Source organism: Neophocaena asiaeorientalis, unplaced genomic scaffold (genome assembly GCF_003031525.2).
Source record: "Neophocaena asiaeorientalis asiaeorientalis breed wild unplaced genomic scaffold, Neophocaena_asiaeorientalis_V1.1 scaffold23, whole genome shotgun sequence".
Classification (NCBI taxonomy): Eukaryota; Metazoa; Chordata; class Mammalia; order Artiodactyla; family Phocoenidae; genus Neophocaena; species Neophocaena asiaeorientalis.
Window position 1 is genome coordinate 2386637 of NW_020175047.1, and position 17819 is coordinate 2404455.

General features: G+C 40.3%; 1 protein-coding gene across 2 annotated transcripts in view; it reads right to left on the reverse strand.

Moving 5' to 3' along the window:
- Nucleotides 1-17819, reverse strand: part of DLG2 (discs large MAGUK scaffold protein 2) — a 783758-nt gene that overhangs the window by 433572 nt on the left and 332367 nt on the right. The window lies entirely within an intron of this gene.

A 17819-nucleotide genomic window follows, 5' to 3' on the forward strand; every position in this document is an offset into this window, starting at 1 on the left:
TCCAACAGCACATTAAAAGGATCATACACCATGATCAAGTGGGGTTTATCCCAGGAATGCAAGGATTCTTCAGTATACGCAAATCAGTCAATGTGATAAACCAAATGTCTTTTATTTTGAGAAAAGTTCTTTGCCTAGTCCGCTGCTATTTATTCTCAGGGCTCATCTCATGCACACCCAGATTGGATACCTTTTCTAACCTCTCAGCTTTGTTCTCCCTGCACCAGGGCATACATTTATCAAGGCATTTTCCACACTATTGTAAAGCACTGTTTTAAAAATGGCTGTTTCCCCAGCTAGACCATAGGCTCCTTGAAGGCAGCAACCATGGCGAATTAACCACTGTACCCCCCTCACTCCATGCCAACACAGTTCCCACGTGTTGAACTGAGCAGTGGGATGCTTTTTATGCCACTTCCACTGGGATTCCAAGGCAAAAATATTCAATTTTGTCAAGCAAAAATATTTATGCTTGCATTTAATGAAACCAAATAAATATACCAGGAACCTTCGATGTATAGAATACCCTTGACTAAAGTGGAAAATGAAAATATATTTTCTAGTGTATTTCATCTCAAATTCATGAAAAAGGATGATGCAAATAAGGGAGGAATCTGTCTACTGCCACTTAAAGAACACAGTGGTGAATCTTAATTTTGGAATAAAATATGTGATGAAGTTTAATATATGAAAATGACAGTAAATGAATTCTACTCTGCTCCAATAAACTTGTGTCTTATTGGAAACATCGAGTTGAAATGTCAGCTATAAAAATTACAGAGATATAAGACCGAAGTAATCAGCCGTGGCAGGGCGTTGCCGGGTTTACTGCTGTCTGTGGTCAGTGCTGCTTAAATGGGCTGAAAGTCATCAATGCAGCTGGGCATGAAATTACAGAATCCTCATCTGCCCACGTGGAGATGCTCACTGTGATTCTAGTTAAATGTCATTTTGAAGTTAGCTTTGCAAAAGATGGAATGGCCACATGTGCTTTGGTTAGACAAAGAAGAAACATAAAGAAAATAGTTTGACCCCATAAACAACAACCTCTAACTACTGGTATTTTAAAAATGGATTAATGAACATTTAAAAATGCAAAAGTGGGCTTCCCTGGTGGCGCAGTGGTTGGGAGTCCGCCTGCCGATGCAGGGGGCAGGGGTTCGTGCCCCGGTCCGGGGGGATCCCACGTGCCGCGGAGCGGCTGGGCCTGTGAGCCATGGCCGCTGGGCCTGCGTGTCCGGAGCCTGTGCTCCGCGGAAAAAGTTGTTCCAGAAAAGGCAAATTTATAGGCAGAAAATAGATTAGTGGTTGTCTGGGGCTAAGGTCAAAAGTGAAATTAATTGTAAACGGGCACAAGGGATCTCATTAGGGACATTAAAACGTTCTAAATTGAGTTAGGGGGGTGGTTACACCACTGGACAAAGTTACCAAAAATCGCTGAATTATATACTTGAAAGAGGTGAAGTTTATGATATGTAAAATATACCTCGTGAAATTGTTAAAAAAATGTTTAGGGCAAACTATAAAGCTTGAAAAATATAGCAGAAGATTAAAAAAAAAAGATGTGTCATTAAGCACGTGTTATTTTAAATTGTAAATTTCTAGGCTCTTTACCAAACTTTTCATCTGATCCCACATAAGCAGAAAGCATTACCTTTTACAGATGGCTGGCCACCTGACAATGACATTCATGTTTAGTCTCACTTTCCTCTCTGGCCTTAAAATCAGAGGAGTGATTGTACAGAGGATTCACAAACTGCAGGTTACTAGGACCGAGTTCACTACAATGGGGCATCTACCAACATGTAGTGATTTTAGCTGCTGACTGGCCTTTGGTAAATTCCTTATATTTGGGCCACAGATGTATTTGAAGCTTTATGGCATGGGAAAATATTAACAAACAAGCAAAGGAGAAAACAAAATTGAAAAGCATAGATTCAAAGGGAAGGTCATAAACTGTCCCTAAGGAGATATTTAACTCCTTTAACTACCTCTTTGAATATAAACTGATATTTAAGTAAAACTACCAGGCCCCAAATTGTGTCTTCAATAAAAATGCTCATATCTAAAATGTTGATTGTCTTTTTGAACTTCTATTTCTTTGAGTCTCTACTCTTCAAATCAGTCTTTAAAATGTACTTGAATATTAAAATACTATATGTCATTATAGAGAGCAAAAGGAGTAACCTGTTTCTCCAGGCCATCCAGGATGAAGGAGAGGCTGAATTATTCATTAAATTATTCATTTATTGGACTTCTCTGGTGGCGCAGAGGTTAAGAATCCACCTGCCAATGCAGGGGACACAGGTTCAAGCCCTGGTCCAGGAAGATGCCACATGCCGCAGAGCGACTAAGCCTGTGAACCAAAACTACTGAACCCGCATCCCACAACTACTGAAGCCCACGTGCCTAGAGTCCGTGCTCCGCAACAAGAAAAGCCACCGCAATAAGAAGCCCACGCGCCGCAACGAAGAGTGGCCCCCACTCACCGCACCTAGAGGAAGCCCGCGAGCAACAACGATGACCCAATGCAGCGAAAACTAAATAAATAAATTTATAAAAAATAATTATTCATTTATTGATTTCTTTCACAAGCTTTGACTCTGTGCCTAACATGTGCCAAGTATACTCTAGGACCTAGAGCAAAAGCACTGAATAAAGTGAAAAAAAAATCCCCTCCCTCATTCAGCTTAACACTCATGGTAGGAGTGGGTAGGGAGTAAAAACCAAAATTGCACTGAAAACAGCTACTACTTATTTAGAATTTACTGTGTCCAAGGCACTTCGCTAACTGCTTTGTGTGTATTATCTCATTTCTTCCTCTTGAAGGCTGTATTATCTCCATTTTGCAGATGAAGACCATGAGGCTCAGAGAGGTAAAATTCTTTGTCTCCAGACACAAAAACAAGTAAGAGATAGGATCCTCCTCCAGTCTCTCAAAGTTCAAAGTCTGTGCCTTTGTATTTTTGGATACAAATACTGCCTTATACAAAGGGCCTTGCAAACTATCAGTAGTTGAATAATGACTGCCTTCAGAATTTACAGATGAAAGTACTCTTTAGATATTGTAAGAAATAATGGAGATCTGTGCTTAAATTTGAGAATTTTTGATTGAATCATAATCACAAATTGTACATTATACATAAATATATATTTATAAATATATTTGTATGTATTGATATATGTATACACATATACATCTATATACGGATATATATGTATAAATATATACTGTATGTATAAATATAAAATGTATCTCTTACATTTAGATTAATATAAATACTTAAGAAAGCTAAAAATGAGTGATTTCCTCAGGCTACAGAGGTTTCAGTTAATATTTTGTGTCTAAGATGGTAAGTTGTGATTCTGTTTTATACACACTCATAAGATAAAAAGGTCATAATAATTTGTGTTATTTGTTTTATGCCTACAGATGATGGAGGATTTTCCTTTAAAAACCTTTCAGGAGCTTGTGCTAATATTGATCAAATGAATTGAAGAACATGTTTCTTCTTTCCTCTTTTCATTTTTTTTAAATCACCACTTTCCATAAGATATTATTTAAAAAAATAAATCTCATAGGCAGGAGTATTTTTTCCAAAAATCAACTTCAATTTTGTCTGACCTGATTTTCTCCAATTACTTCTACATTCTTGTAACATGACTTATCCACTTCTATCTTGAAGAAATCTTCTCTTCCCTGATGCTAACTAACACCTTTTAAATCTTTATAGACTAATGACGAATTCCTATCACTTTTGCTATTTCATCAAGCTGTACTTACGTACTTCTTTTCGTAGCCCTGTGTAAGTCAGAAGAAATATGAACATAGTATATTATGGATCATATGGTCTAACTTTTTATTTTAACAACCTTACCAAGTCTCATAAATATATGAGAGAACATTTCTGTTCTGATAGGTGAGGATTAAAAAGCACAGCTTCCATTGCCAGTTGTCAGATAGTTGCATTTCTACACTGAGTGGAGTATTTTTAATATACAATAAATGAGGGTATTTTCAGGTTGAATCATTTGATAAAGTAGTGCCAAAGGTAACAGTCTTAGAATACTTGGCTGACTCTTATTGCCAGCTTAGGGCCAGGGAAAATTGTCAGCAAGGGCATACTCATCATGCCTTAGACTTTCTCAATAACTTTGTACTCCTGGCTGGAGTCGCCAGTCTCAGTTCCTAAAAAGGATTTTTCTGGTGCTGAGTAGGGTACTTTGAGCTTGTCTCCGACCGCTGTCCTACCCTCTTGGCCTCCCAGGCTGGAAAACTCAGTTGTGCTGGATTACTGTCTCCCCTTCATTTCCCTAGTTGTAAAGTGATACTGGTTCTACTTCTAGAATATTTTCACATTGGTCTCTATCTCACAGTACCCCTGCTATCACCACAGTGTAGCAAAGGACAATGTCAGAAGACCTGGATTAAATTCAGGCCCCATCACCATATAACTGGGTGCCTTGGTAAGTCCATTTAACTAAGCCTCAATTTCCTCATTCATAAAATGGGAATAATAGTACTTCACAGGATTTTTGTGATATCAGAGATGATGTATATAGAATATTTTATGTAAGGTATAGTAGGTACTCAATTAATTTCTAAATACTACTATTATTTTATGATTATTAAGTAACTTCTTACTCCTCGAGGTCTTTTTTTCTCCAATTCATTCCTTAGACTTCTATCAAGGTAATCTTGCAAAACGCTAACTCAATGATACGATTCAAAAGTCTTACATGACCCACTTTTTTAGCCCCCTCTGCCTCTGCATACATACTCCATGATATATTCACTCTGGGTTACTCAGCCTTTCTCAATCATGTCATGTTATGTTATTTCACTAGGCATTTACATATGGTTCTCTTCATCCTAGAATGCCTTCCTCCCATCTCCCATTTCTTGTCATAGGTATAATCTTCATTCTGCAGTACCCACCATAAATTACCAGCCCTCATTGGAAAATAAAAGTTTGGAGGGTTCATTTCATAATAAGCTTGAAATAAATCAAGAATGTCATGCGGATATAAAAACTAGTCTTGGGCTACATTGATAATGGCAGCATCAAGAGCAGGGAAGGGAACAGTCACTAGTTTTTTACTCTACTAATCAGGCCACACTAGGAGTACCATTTTGAATTTGGAAACCACATTTAAAAAAGACAGAGACAAAGTGAAGTGCTCGATCCAAAAGGACCAGGATGATGACTGGTTTTAAATCACGCAACAGGAGGGGCTATGGAAGGCACTGGCAACATTTAACTTGGAGCAGAGAAGGCTCTAAACAAATTATAAACATGTGCAGTCCCCTCATATGGAATGGGCAGCGTACTTCCACTGTGTGGCCTCAGTGGGTAGCACTGAAACCAACAGGTAAAGTTGTAGAGTCAAACAGGAACTCATCCCAAAGAAGCCCTTTTTAATCATCAGGAGTTTGGAAGGCAGACTGGACTGTGTGAAGAGATTGAGTTTCTGGCCCCCGATGATAAGAAAGCAGGGTCTGGGGGACTAGAAGAGACATTGAAGAAGGTCTTACAGCTCCAAATAGCTAGTTTCATGAGATGAGCTGTGATCTTAGCTGCTATGACTCAAGAGCCTCCTCTTCCATGAGACTTTTCCTTGCCTTGTCAGTCAGGGTGATTCATGTACATTTCTTATGTTCCTTTGAACTTGTGACCATTATCAGAGCACTTTCCACATAACAAATTGCATCTCTGCTTCACCCACTATAATGCAAGCTATTTCTGGATGGGAAATGTGTCATCTGCTTCTTGTTTCTCATAGTACCAACCGCTGCTCCTTTCACACAGAAGATACTCAGTAAGGGGGACTAATTTTTTTTTGTTTGTTTGTTTTTTTGCGGTACGCAGGCCTCTCACTATTGTGGCCTCTCCCGTTGTGGAGCACAGGCTCCGGACGCACAGGCCCAGCGGCCATGGCTCACGGGCCCAGCCGCTCTGCGGCATATGGGATCTTCCTGGACCGGGGCACGAACCCGTGTCCCCTGCATCGGCAGGCAGACTCTCAACCACTGCGCCACCAGGGAAGCCCCGGACTGATTTAATTTTATGCCCATGGGCAACTCATTCATCCTTTTAATGAGTTTCCTTAGCAGTAAACAAAAGTTTTAAATTTGATGATCTAGCAGGAAACAAGAGTTTTAAATTTGATGATCTCTATAGTAAACTTTCTAATAATTAAAAAATATGATTACTTTCTAATAATTAAAAAATATGAAAACCAGTCTAAAAATTGACTCTTGAAATGAGTTGGAAAGAGCCCATTGGATCCTTTTTACATGGAGAATATTTGGAGGTGGAGATGCATACGGCTTCACCCGATGTTAAATACTCTGTTGTTCCTCACTCCCTCTCTGGGTAAGAATTTCATAGAAGAAAGTTCTTATGGTTTTATCAATAGTATTCATTGATTCTCAGTCTCAGAAAATGTTTCTGGTGGAAGTAAAGTCCATTTTTTGCATATATTGACCATTTCATTGAAATAGATTGTAAACCCGTGCAATCAGGCTGAAGAGGTTCTGTTACTAGCACCACTCCTTATTGGAAAGTGCCGGCTTGGGCAAACTGGCAATGTCAGCATCTAGCCTTCTCATAATACTTCCTAAGTCATCTATATCGTTACTTCAGAGTGTTGTGCTTTACATTTGCAACCAATCCACGTCTTAAAAGAAATGTTCCTTGATAATGGCCAAAAATTAGAAGCAAACTAAATCTCCTGTATTAAGAGAACAGCTAAGCACATTACTATGGATTGTATTATTGATATATTATGCAATCATTAAAAATCAGTGTTACATACATGATGTGGCAGTTTGAAAAAAATGCTTATGATGTAAAAAACGAAGTACGGGATATAAAATTGTATGAATACTTATGAGTTCAGCAGCTGCCAGAATGATTTTATAAAAAATCAGATCTGATCATAAAATTCTTGGGAGACAATTCTCTGAGTCCCCTGCATTTCTGTAAATCTTGCAAACAGAAAATACTGATTTCCTTTGTTCTGGACTGTATTTTCAGGGATATTTGTATAGTGAACAGCCTAGAAAGATACAGTGTCTCTCTCGGGAGCAATCAGTACATTTGTTTACTGTCCAGCATAATAATGTTCTTCTCTGAGGCACAGCCCAGGGAGGCTTAGGCTCACTGTAAAAGAGTCAGTTTCCCCTGGCTTGGGATTTCTCTCCTGTAATGGAACCCACCGTGTGTGTAGGCATCACGTGGCCTCACTTGTTTTGCTCTGTGGAAACTGAGACTCAGGGAACCAGTGAAAATGCTGATTCTCTGGCTACAACTATTAGTATGAGGCTATGAAGTTTCTTGTCCAGGAATCTCAGATCCTCTGCCAGTATCCATGACAGCACAGCAGGATAACTTGCTAGCTTGCAGGTAAGAAACAAAATCTCAGATCCTTCACAGTTCTCAACATTCGTTCCCTTGCTTAAACCTGCGTCACCTGCTTTCAGTGACATCCCACGTGCATTTAGGGTAAAATTGCTAAGAACAACATCAGAAACAATAATGGCTAATGTGGAATGAGTATTAAATATTGTGCTAAGAGTGTTACTTGTCATATAATCCTCACAACCACCCTAAGGGGTAAATATAATTGGTATCACCACTTAAGAGGTAAGGAAGCTGAGGCAGAGGCTCAGTTTTTCACAAGAACCCCGGGTCACCACACAGCCTAGTCCGTCTGTTAAGCAAGTTCCCTCATTCTGGATCTCATTCTTACCCATCCTGTGGGTCTCCGCTTAACCAGAACTTCCTTAGAAAAGCCTTCCCTTGGTCTACACTTTAGTCTTATCTCATGGAATTCTGCTCTTTTCCTTTGTAGCACTTTCTACAGTTTATTGATTAATTGGGGGACCCTGTAATTGCTTATATATATTGCTTATATACCCTCTGTCTTCCACCCTACACAGACCCCTGGGTGTAGGGATGAGTTTACCTTGTCTTCCAAAGTTTTGAGCATGACAAGTGCTCAACGTATATGCTGAATGAATACATGGATCAGTGATTTGTAAATGATAAGGGCCTGCAGATAACCTCAAATTCTACTTGTATGGCACAAATTTTATTATTTCCATAGTCTGCAAAATAGCTATTTTGCCATTAATGTGAAAACAGTATATTTATATCATTCAAATAAATAAAACCCAAAGGCCTTGTCCTCGTGAGAAATTTCAGAGGCATTTTCAGAGTCTGCGGACTGCAGGTAGAACTGCAGAAAACAGAAAGTGTGGAGTGGGGAATAAAGAATGTAGTAGGGGAGACAGGAGAAGATGGTGGAAGAGTAGGATGCGGAGATCACCTTCCTCCCCACAGATGCATCAGAAATACATCTACACATGGAGCAACTCCTACAGAACACCTACTGAACGCTGGCAGAAGACCTCAGACCTCCCAAAAGGCAAGAAACTCCCCACGTACCTGGGTAGGGCAAAAGAAAAAAGAAAAAAACAGAGACACAAGATAGGGATGGGACCTGCACCAGTGGGAGGGAGCTGTGAAGGAGGAAAGGTTTCCACACACTAGGAAGCCCCTTTGCTGATGGAGAGGGGGGTGGCGGAGGGGAGAAGCTTCGGAGCCAGGGAGGAGAGCACAGCCACAGGGGTGCGGAGGGCAAAGCGGAGAGATTCCCGCACAGAGGATCGGTGCTGACCAGCACTCACCAGCCCGAGAGGCTTGTCTGCTCACCTGCCGGGGCGGGCGGGAGCTGGGAGCTGAGGCTCGGGCTTCGGGGGTCAGATCCCAGGGAGAGGACTGGTGGCGTGAACACAGCCTGAAGGGGCTAGTGCGCCACGGCTAGCCGGGAGGGAGTCCAGGAAAAGTCTGGAGCTACCGAAGAGGCAAGAGACTTCTTCATGCCTCTTTGTTTCCTGGTGTGCGAGAAGAGGGGATTAAGAGCGCCGCTTAAAGGAGCTCCAGAGACGCGCGCGAGCCGCAGCTAACAGCACGGACCCCAGAGATGGGCATGAGACGCTAAGGCTGCTGCTGCCGCCACCAAGAAGCCTGTGTGCGAGCACAGGTCACTCTCCACACCTCCCCTCCCGGGACTTTTGTTTTTTACTTAAACATTTTTTTTCTTCATTTTAATTATTTTATTTTATTCTCTCTTTCTTTCTATTTTTTCTCGCTTTTATTCTGAGCCATGTGGAGGACGGTCTCTTGGTGCTCCAGCCAGGCATCAGGGCTATGCCTCTGAGGTGGGAGATCCAACTTCAGGACGCTGGTCCACAAGAGACCTCCCAGCTCCACGTAATGTCAAACGGGGAAAATCTCCCAGAGATCTCCATCTCAACACCGGCACCCAGTTTCACTCAACGACCAGCACGCTACAGTGCTGGACATACTATGCCAAACAACTAGCAAGACAGGAACACAGCCCCATGCATTAGCACAGAGGCTGCCTAAAATCATAATAAGGCCACAGGCACCCCAAAACACACCACCAGACGTGGACCTGCCCACCAGAAAGACAAGATCCAGCCTCATCCACTAGAACACAGGCACTAGTCCCCTCCACCAGGAAACCTACACAACCCACTGAACCAACCTTAGCCACTGGGGACAGACACCAAAAACAACGGGAACTACAAACCTGCAGCCTGCGAAAAGGAGACCCCAAACACAGTAAGATAAGCAAAATGAAAAGACAGAAAAACACACAGCAGATGAAGGAGCAAGGTAAAAACCCACCAGACATAACAAATGAAGAGGAAATAGGCAGTCTACCTGAAAAAGAATTCAGAATAATGATAGTAAAGATGATCCAAAATCTTGGAAATAGAATAGAGAAGATGAAAGAAACATTTAACAAGGACCTAGAAAAAACTCTTGCACTGTTGGTGGGAATAAAAATTGATACAGCCACTATGGAGAACAGTATGGAGGTTCCTTAAAACACTAAAAATAGAAGTACCATACAACCCAGCAATTCCACTACTGGGCATATACCCTGAGAAAACCATAATTCAAAAAGAGTCATGTACCAAAATGTTCATTGCAGTTCTATTTACAATAGCCAGGACATGGAAGCAACCTAAGTGTCCATCGACAGATGAATGGATAAAGAAGCTGTGGTACAATGGGATATTACTCAGCCATAAAACTAAACGAAATTGAGTTATTTGTAGTGAGGTGGATGGACCTAGAGTCTGTCATACAGAGTGAAGTAAGTCAGAAAGAGAAAGACAAATACCATATGCTAACACATATATATGGTATTTAAGAAAAAAAAATGTCATGAAGAACCTAGGGGTAAGACAGGAATAAAGCCACAGACCTACTACAGCATGGACTTGAGGATAAGGGGAGGGGGAAGGGTAAGCTGTGACAAAGTGAGAGAGTGGCATGGACATATATACACTACCAAACGTAAAATAGATAGCTAGTGGGAAGTCGCCGCATAGCACAGGGAGATGAGATAGGTGGTTTGTGACCACCTAGAGGGGTGGGATAGGGAGGAAGACGCAAGAGGGAAGAGATATGGGAACATATGTATATGTATCACACCACTGTAAAGCAATTATACTCCAATAAATATATTAAAAAAAAAAGAATGTAGTAGGCAAGGAGACATATTGATCATGGACGTTCCTGGTCATATACATTTTATGGACCACTTATTCAGAACTGCATCATTTGAAATATTTTATCCTAATTGATTGTTAAGCATGTCTACTCACTAAATGTCCAAAATGCCCTATTGAGCTTTCATTATCATCTTTTGAGGTGCTGTTGCTTTTTACATTTTAATGGTTTAATTCATCTTTGCCAGAAGCCATTTGTACATTATCAACATTGTTATGCATCTGTATGATAGATAGGGTGGGCCCAATAAATTCCGATATGCAAATTTTGCACTTTGAGAGCACACAAAATAGGAATTGGAAATACTTTCAGGAATAGCTGCATTTTGTTAGAAGTCAGTTAAAGTTTCCAGGTTGCTAATGGGAAGGGTGCCATATAAGATGACAATATTTGATCAAGTCGTCTCATGTGTACAGTTTGGGAGAGAGAGGAGTAGAGGAAAAATACAATAGAACTGCTTACAGTATTGTAGAGGGGGTGAGTTTGTTAAAAAAAAAAGTTGAACATTTATTCATTCATTCAAAAATACTATTGGCATTTACTTTTGGAGAGGGTAGTGTGGTGTGGGTAGAACACAGATGATAACAACAATGGCGGCCTTGTAGTAGATGCTTACTGTGTAGGCAAAACGAAACCTTTACATGCAGCCACTTAATCCTCCAGATAGTTTTAGAGGTGTTTAGAGTTTTAGATGTTGCTTTCCCCATTTTGCCCACGAAACTCATGGAGGTTAAGTCCAACATCATTGGGTCAATGAGCAGAGATGCTATAACAAACAAACCCAAACCAACTAAACCAAACTCAAACTAGCCACCTCCACACCCACAAAAAAAGCCCCCATTCAATCTGGCTGCGAAATTTAACCACACAATAGGGACTCATCACTCCTACCAGGGGTTTTAGAGTCCAGTGGAGACATAAGGTGAGCAAATATCTGCATATACGAGGTAGAGAATTAAAAGTGAGATAGCAGAGGTACAGAAAAAAAAAACTATGAAATTGCCAGGAACGAAGAGCTTGTTCCCCTCAAGGTCTGCAGAGGAAGAAGCAGAAAAAGCTACATAGAGGAGATGGCATTTAAAGATCTTGGACTGAGATTTTAGATGCAGAGATTGTGAGAGAACATTTAGTGTGGGAGAAACAAGGCATGAAAGATAGTGGGAGGATTATTCTAGAAGAGAAGTAGAAAATATAGTCATTCACCAAACACCTACTACATCCTAGACACTTCGGAATAAAATATGAATAAAACATAACGTACTGAGGGATAAAGGGAAGCGAGCATATTATAATTTAGTGAGATAACAGAAGTATATACAAGATGCAAAAGTAATGGGGGATAGAATAGAGAATGTGTGATCATGGGGTCTCTCTTTGGTTCACACTGAATTAATTAAGATGATAGCTGCCCTGAAGTGGATAAGAATTACTTCTAAATACTCAGATACCCTCTCTAAGCTTCAGTATTCTTGTTTTTTAATTCTCAAAATGAAAAAATAAATAAATAAAAGCACGTATTTCATAGGATGCTTGTGAGGATCAAATGGGCAAACACATAAAACATACTTAGTATGGTGCTGGCCCATTACAAGTGCTTGATAATGATCAGTTTTTAATATTATCTTCATTGCCCGCAACTACTGATAAAAGGAAGAAAGTCATGCTCCAGAGCAGTGATAAGAAAATCACAAGCAAGTTTTGAATTCCTTCCTGACTTTTTTTTTTTTTTGCGGTACGCAGGCCTCTCACTGCTGTGGCCTCTCCCGTTGCGGAGCACAGGCTCCGGACGCGCAGGCTCAGCGGCCATGGCTCACGGGCCCAGCCGCCCCGCGGCATGTGGGATCTTCCCGGACCAGGGCACGAACCTGTGTCCCCTGCATCGGCAGGCAGACTCTCAACCACTGCGCCACCAGGGAAGCCCCTTCCTGACTTTTAAGGTCCTCCATATATACACAGTTCCAGCCTGTGGCTTCAGACTTGTCTGCTACTGCTGTTCACATAGCCTAATCTCTAAGCCCACCTACACAACTGCTGCTAGCATCTCCAATCTTATGTTCCCAAGGCACCTGGACTTGCCTGCATGATGGCAACTGTTGTATTAGATTATAATGATCTCTTTATAAGCAAGTTCACTTATACTTAAAGCATGGCTCAAGTAGCAGCTGCACCAGCATCTTCCTGGAGCTTGTTGGAAATGGTGATTCTTACGCCTGTTAAAGTTTGAGAAACATTAAAGCTTGAGAAGTGCGGTCTAGAGTATGAATTCTCTGAGGTCAGGAAACATATGTTTTCATCTATGTATCTGAAATTCTATTAACATCTGGCAGAGTAGCATTTCCTAAATTATCACTTAGTGAATGTATGAATAAGTGAATGAGTTCAAACATGCTTTCTTATCTCCACTCCTTTTATTCAAGTCATTTCACCCTTTTGATTTTTTTCATCAGCCTTGGACACCACACCTTTGTCTTCCTACTAACTTAACCCTTCCAGGCGAACTTCTCCGATCTCCTAACCACTTGTGAGCTCTCTCTCTCCTCAGAGCCTCCCATAGCACTGTCTCTTGATATGTCTGTCCCTTCTCTCTCTCTCTCTCTCTCCACACATGCTCATACGAACACACACACCGCTTCATACTCAGAATTTGTCCTGGAGGTCAAAGATAGTGTCCTCCTTCAAGGTTCCATAATCATCTAACTGAGCCATTCCTAGCATACTAAATACAGATTTGCTCAACAAACATCCATTGAAGGTTACTGCACATGACTGACCGTTGGGAGTTGGCCATTAGCCGGAGGAAGGAACCCAACATGCAGCTTCTCAGCCTTTGCAGACTTTGCTTTCTTGCCTCACCTGAGTTATCAACATAAAGGAACTAATGGAAATACAGGGTTTTATGTCATACAATATTCAAGAGATTCTAGAGTAGAGTACTAGAATGACAATTGGAGTAAAAATAAGATCTTTCTTCCAGTAGGACATCTATTACTGCGTTGTTACACAACCTTGGGCAAGCCATTTTCCCTTTTCTGGGACTGTTTTCCCATTTATACAGTGAGGAGTCCTGAAACCCAATTTCTGGGACTCCTTTCAGTGCTAAACCTCTATGATTCTATTCAGCTGCAAGGTGCTCAAGAATAGTAATTAATCAGAGGAATGAGGATAATAACTCCTGGCAGTCAGCTGAGTACCATCCCAAGCCAGACTGTAGTACTGAGATTGACAGTGTGAGCAATTACCCAAGGCCTTGCTTACATTCATTATGGTGAAGAGGAAGAAAGCACAGTCCTTTTGGGGAACGCTAGGAGATCACATTATGGGGAAGTAAAAAGTGAGAAGAGAATTTCCCTAAATTGTTGGCTGTAAAACAAAGAAATGTTTAACCAGCTTGTCAAATTTACTAATGTCAGTTTCAAATTTAAGATGAACAGAAACAAGGAAATAAATATTTCAGCAAGGAGAGACTTAGGCTGGGCCAACTCAGAAATTACAAGGATCGTTAATTGTTATGTTTCATCAAAAGATTCCTAGTTAAGGGAAAAGGACTTTGATCCCTGGGGATAATATTGCCCAAGCTTTTTTAATATATCACAGGTTTATCTTTTAGTCTAACCTTCCTCTGAAACAGGTGATACAGGTCAATACCATGAAAACCTGGGAAGACTCTTCCTCTGTTCCAGGGAAGCAACCTCACTCAATGTCTCCATGTACTGTTTGTGTCCTAGAAAGTGATCCACTGGAGATTCTAATTAAATTTGCTATCTGAAGATGAGGGAGATGTGACTAATTGTGCTAGGCTCTAAAAGCAGGACAAAGAAAATTTTCTGAGTCCTTTGTTAGTCATTAAATTAAATGAACAGTTTAGTAATAAATGCAACAGAGTAAGTCAATTGAGTGAAGTGGAATGCAGGCTACATTGAGAAGTTGGATTGAAAAGGTGTCGAACCTACAGAATTGCAGCTGTTGAGCATTGCAATGGACGTTTGAGAACTTAATGTGCATTGCAAAAGGGCACACATGCTATGCTGTCACACAAGAAGAGGAGTCTGGTTCTAAGGCAGAAGAATTTTAGAGTTGTCAAAGTGACACACCACCACCTCAAAGCTGACAACTCTGGAACTAAGAAAATGTTTGGTTAATAGTTAGCCAGTGTTTTCACTAAGGTTTAACTGTTCTACTACTGAAGGGGTTAAAGTCCTATGAGATATTAACATCAAGTCAACAGGTCCTGGAAACATCATGGGGAAACTGTTTTCTTTGCTGTTTCAATTTGTGCTACCAAAAAATCGTTCAGGAGAAGAGTACAATGATTTTAACTTAAAGCAAAATCTGGTTTTCATCCAGATACTTAGATAATACACTTCAGTTGCTGTTGATCTGCTGGCTGGCTATCATTGCAGCAGTGATTACTGACAAAACATTGAATATTTGAGTCCCTACTATGTGCTTACCACTATTCTAGGGTTTGGGAAATATTAAAATATTAATATCAAGGGCCTCTATATTCAAGAAGTATACAATATAGTTAGTGAGACAAGACTACAGAATGAATGATTTGTGAATAACACAAGACAATCTTTAATCAAGTGATGGTAATTTGACCTACAGTGGGGAAAACATGATATAACTTCAGAGAAGGCATATAGGTGGGAGTTTTCAGGGAAGGATTCATGGAAGTGGTAAATATCTGAGCTAGATTTTGGTATAAGAGTAGAATCTGGAAAATCAGAGAAGGATGGAGAAGGCCCAGTTTAGGATGGGCAGAGGTACAGAAAAAAGGAGCAGGGGAATGAAAGTGACACCAGAGAAACCTGCCTGAATTGCGAGTTGATTAATGATAATTCAAAACAAATATGCAGGCTTAGTGTTAAAAAAAAAGAATTCTCTTATAATTCTATATTGATTTTACCATGGTTATTTTTTCTCCAGGTTACAGCTTCCTACTAGCAGAATTAAGAGGCTAAACCTATAATTTTCTACCCTCAGCACCTTGTCTTAGATTGAATGTTTTTGTGAACTAAGGTTTTCCGCTTTCATTTGTTTTTTAATATGTGGGATTTATCCTTTGTATTTCAGACCAGCTCCTCTGTATACACAGTATTAATGGGTGACATTTAAGAATGCTGGTTTTACAGCACAATTATCCACTCCATGTGTTACTGCTGGCCTCTGTTGCCACTGTAATTCTCAAGTCTACTTTCCAACATGTGAACCTCATAATGTTTAATAATATAGAGCTATTAAATCACTTTACTTTTCTATCTAGAAGGATAAAGCCACAAAAGAAATGTTCTCTCATAAGGCCAGCATTGTGTAATGAATCAACTAAAATACCAAAGGATGAACTTAGAGCAAAAAATCTTAGAGAATAAAAGGGAAAAGCAAAAGTTTTCTTTGGGCTGTACAATTATAATATGTGTTTCCTTATTTTGGGCTTTAAAAGTTTTATAGAGAACTTGTTAATTTCTACCCCAAAGGTTATAATATGAGCAGTTTAGAGCACTGGAAAGAATTATAAAAATAGCAACAAATAAAGCACAAAAGCAAAAATGACAATCATATTTTGCATTCATATAATGTCACTTGCTGGGGGGCTGACCACAGATCAAGGCAATTATGTATCACAGCTATACTAAAAAAAAAAAATTGGAAAAATGAAAACCGTCATTTAACTATGTGAATTTGTTTTTCTTTTTTCTTTTTGGCCATGCCACATGGCACGTGGGATCATAGCTCCCTGACCAGGGATTGAACCCGCACCCCCTGCAGTGGAAGCGTAGAGTCTTAACCACTGGACCACCAGGGAAGTCCCTAACTATGTGAATTTTACTTTGTTAAACTGAGAGATGTGAAAAGTTGTCAATGACATATCACAAAACCCAAAAGGGTATATTAAAGTAACATTACTGATGATGACTTATATGTACGGCCATTACCAGATTTATGACTGAGTTGTTGTATTTAAGATCTATCTTATTTAGGCATTCAGTGTGTCTGGCTTATGGACTACAAAGCCTAGCTCTAAGGGCTTTTGGAAAGGGAGAGTCCACAGTCAAAACTGTAGGCCAGAACCAACCAGATGTCCAAACACAGTGCTTACCAGCGGTTGTGGACAGGAGTACCGAACAAAGGCACAACAAAGAGAGTGCTCCCTGATTTGAGAGGGTGGGTGTTTGGGAGCTGTGTCAACGGCACACAGTGACAAGAGCAATTTAAATACACAATTCTGGAGACAAACCTACCTCTTAATTTTTCAAATTAAGGCTATGAATACAATAGCTATCTATTATCACCACAATTTCATAAAATAAAATATATTTGACACCGAAGTTAGAAGGAGATCATAATCTCAGGAAGGATTCTTCCTAAGGAAGGACAGAGGGCAATCTAACATTGATGTATGTATATGTATCTTGCAAAGTCCTTCTTTTCCTTCATTTTGCCCCAGACCAGTAGAAGTTAGGCCGTGAACCATCACCAGTCTATGAACTTGAATTTGGGAAAACACTGACTTAAAGCACACCCAGAAGTGCTGGAATTATGTAGAATAGAATGTTTTATAGTATGTCTGTGGCTTTGTCAATGGTTGGGGTATAGCTTAACAAGGCAATTTAAATAGTGGAAAGAATAAGATAGGGAGGGCTATGGTTATATTCAAGAAAGACCTCTCTATTTCATTTCAAATTAAGTGTAATCACTGACCCCCATTAGTTAATATCTTGCAGACTTCTGAGCATCACTATGTGTATGTGTGTGTGTGTGTGTATACATTCCATAACTTCTCTCCCTTTTTTTTTTTTTTTTTTTTTTTGCGGACGCACGCAGGCTCAGCGGCCATGGCTCAAGGGCCCAGCGGCTCCGCGGCATGTGGGATCTTCCCAGACCGGGGCACGAACCCATATCCCCTGCATCAGCAGGCGGACTCTCAACCACTGCGCCACCAGGGAAGCCCTTCTCTCCCATTTTAATCATGCTAATAAATTCCTTCTTGATATCCTCTCAGCATATGCCCTCTATTACAGCACCTATTCTATGGGATTCTAATTGTTTTCCTTCTGCTGTGGTCTCTTCTATTAGAATGAGTCCCTTTGGGAAAGGGCTACATCTAACTTGTCTTTGTATTCCCAATGCAGAGCACTGTCTGTCACAGGCTCACTAAGTATAGAGGTCACTACATATTTATTGGAATAAATAAATTTATAA